We start from the raw sequence: 3,219 nt of genomic DNA on the forward strand, positions 1-3,219 counted from the left end.
ACAAAAAAATGGAGTTTTGGCTGCCTGTTACTACAAAAGAAAAACTTGTGAGGCAGGTGCTGGTACAAAAAGAAAGAGGTCTTATTCAGGTGCTATCTGATTTGGGAGAATGATGGATTTCTGTCTTGAAGTCCATCTTCTCAGCAAGACCAAGACAAAAGCTGGTGTCCAGAGTTTCTGCCCCAATTTAAAGCACAGTCCTTTGGATCCTGATAAACAGTCATAGTCCCCATCCAGGTCCTTCAGCTCGATCTCGGCTGCTGTTCATTTCGGGCTCCCTTCTGAAATGAGGAGGAGCTTGCAGGCCAGGGCACCATGAGGCTGCCAGGCCGCCATGGCCGCGTGCTCCCAAGTGAAAGAGCACCACAGCACTTGCTAGTTCGTCACCAGGTAGGGGAGACAGAGCCAGAAAGTATCCCTGTTGGAGGCTATGGGCCACATGACTCCTAAGGCCACGTGGCCCATGGAAAGAGTACTTAACTGTAAGTACTCCTTGTGAGTCCAGGTCACCAACAACCCAGCCACTAGCAAAAGAGACAGAGACTATTTGTTCCCTAGAATTACATGAGCTTATGGGTGAAATGGGCCAGGTGCTTTCTCAAATGATTACTCAGCTTCCCAAACTTTCGCATGCTTTGGGCGGGTCCACCTTCCAACCAATCCCTTCTTTCCCCAGGCTAGCCTGACAGGCCTCTTGGGTCCAGCACCTGTCCCCAGACCATTTTGTCTTCTCTGGTGCCTGTGCCTGCCTTTCCCTTGTCATGCCCCCAATCTGGTACTGGAAGTGGAAGGGAGCATTTTTCTATCCAATTATCTTGCTAGTTTTTTTTGTGCTTGGGCCCTATCTATTGATATTCCTACCTCTGTGCACACTCAGTGTGAGAATCTCCCCGTTGCCACTATCCTGGCCAATGAGGAGACTCCCCGACACTCTGGACAGACTGTTTGCCAATAACATAATGACATCATAGACTGATTATTCCTAGAAATTGTATGAATAAGTTCTCACATTTAATTGATACTCAATAAATAATGTGTCAATAATATTAGAAATAAATGAGTTAAAAAAGGGGGAGGGATTTTGAGGAACAAGTATGAAAGACACAGAGATGAGGACTGGGGGGGGGAATGGGAGGGAGGGGGGAGACCGGATGCGGGGGGGGGGGGGAGAAAAAAAAAATGTACTTGAAAAGTAACTAAATAAAATTTAATATTTAAAAAAAAAGAAATAAATGAGTTAATATATTTATATCATTTTATTAAGTTAGCAAATTAAAATCATAAGTAATTATTTCCTCTTTTTCACAACTTTATGTTATAGATTAGAATTCATAATGTTTTAAGATATTTCTAAAATTTTTTACACTTATTAATCTAGGACTTTAGAAGTTAAATGATTACTTATTCATTCAAAATTAAAACATACAATATGTATTTTAAATGTTTTTTCCAAGTTTTATTCTTCTGTGTATGTGCATGCATGCTTGTGTTCTGAAAAAAACATATAAAGCCTTTTTTAGATAGGCCAGATTGATATATGTGCTATACTCCATAGAGAGACCCTTCATAGATCCAAAGTTTTAACTTTTTTTAATAAGAATTTTTACCTTTAGGCACAATCGAGAAATGTGGGGCAGAGCAACCATGACAAATCAGCGCAGCTGCTTTGGGCACTGGCTCTCCTGCGCTCCGCCTGGGCAGCTCTGACCACTGCAGCCCTAGGCCTGGCTGCCGGGAGGTCCTGTGGCCACTGCCTGCCTATTTGCTGGTGTCTGCTGGCTGCTATGCGCTGGGCACTGTGGGCTATCATGTGGCAACTTGTCATGACTGCAAAGATGCCGCCCGGGAGCTACAGAGACAGATCCGAGAGGCCAGAGCCGACTTATCCCGCAGAGGGATGCGCTTCTGACCCCCTGACCCCCTAACCCCATTCCCATCCTCCATTAAACAGTAGCAAGTTTTAAAAAAAGAATTTTTACCTTTATCTTGCATTTGCCTACCTCTTGCTCTACACCTTCATTTATTTTTCAGCCTTGTTTGTTGTTTACTCCTCCAACTGCATAAGCCATCCTTACTGGTATACATCAAGAGAGAGAAAGAGGGGGAGGGGAGGGAGGGGGAGGGGTGAGTGATGGAGAGAGAAAGAATTTGAAGTTGCTGTCATCTTTTCTTAGCTCAAGTATTTACATTTTTCTTTAGTATACCTGTGTTTATATTCTACTTCAAAATTTCTTTTTTTCATTTATCTCCTGTATTCTGAATAATTAACTTGCTCTTTGGCCCTACTTTTTCTCTAATTTCCTTGTTCAGATCGTTAAGTCATGTGAAACACTTCTGGTCTTTATTGTCCCCTTAACATCACATCAGCTTCCTGCCTGGCAACACTTTCTTCATCCTCGCCCGCGTGTTCCAATACCATTTTCCTGGACCCTTCCATTTACCAGCGGTTAATGTTGTTGGAGTTCCACCTGAGCACACCTGCAGAGCCATCAGGAAAGTAGCTTTCTCTGACATAGTGCTCTCAGGGATCTATATTTGGTAAGCCTTTCTTCAAAAAATAAGTGACAGGAGGTTGGTATAAAAGTCAACTACAATAGAACCCATGTCTAGGAAAAGTTAAAGATGAAAAAATACACAAAAAGAAAATTCAGCAGTTGGGTGTGGTAAGAATAATAGAAACCTTGAGCTGTAAAAGTAAAGAACATAAAGCATAAATCAGTTTTGTGGAGAGTGTTAGACCCTTGTTCTATTTCTAGCATCTTGTGACTCTCACATAGTAGGTTATCAGTTAAGTGTTTGCTGAATGAATATGTAAGTGATGGTAAGTGGGCTGGTTAATCTGATTTCAAAGATTTAAACACTGAAAAAAGGAAACAATCCTCCTTCCATCTTTTTTTAAGAGAAATCTAACATTGTTTCATCACAGTCACTGTGATTCTGCCTAGTCTTAATAAAAATATATATATTTTAATAGTCTCAGAACCCATTGCATTTGGGACACATAAGCTGTTTTCACCTGCAGCCTTTCCACAGGCTCTCACTAAGCCTTTTCTGATTAAAGGAGGACAGAACAGGTTGGCATCATTAACATGAACTGTTTCTCCCTTCTGAGTACATATGTTGCTCCTAATGACAGATGGGAGCATTGGCTGGTTACACAGACTGCAAGAACTGAGGATTATGGGGCAAAAGGGACACTAAAGTAATTCTTTAAAAACA

At 41.7% G+C, this 3,219-nt stretch overlaps 1 pseudogene; it reads left to right on the forward strand.

Annotated features, from left to right (window-relative positions):
- Positions 1-315: 315 nt before the first annotated feature.
- LOC119055966 (dolichol-phosphate mannosyltransferase subunit 3-like) lies at positions 316-1,909 on the forward strand (annotated as a pseudogene).
- The last annotated feature ends 1,310 nt before the right edge of the window (positions 1,910-3,219 follow it).

The sequence above is a fragment of the Artibeus jamaicensis genome, unplaced genomic scaffold (assembly GCF_021234435.1).
Source record: "Artibeus jamaicensis isolate MK-2021 breed Jamaican fruit bat unplaced genomic scaffold, CSHL_Jam_final contig_466, whole genome shotgun sequence".
NCBI classification, from domain to species: Eukaryota; Metazoa; Chordata; class Mammalia; order Chiroptera; family Phyllostomidae; genus Artibeus; species Artibeus jamaicensis.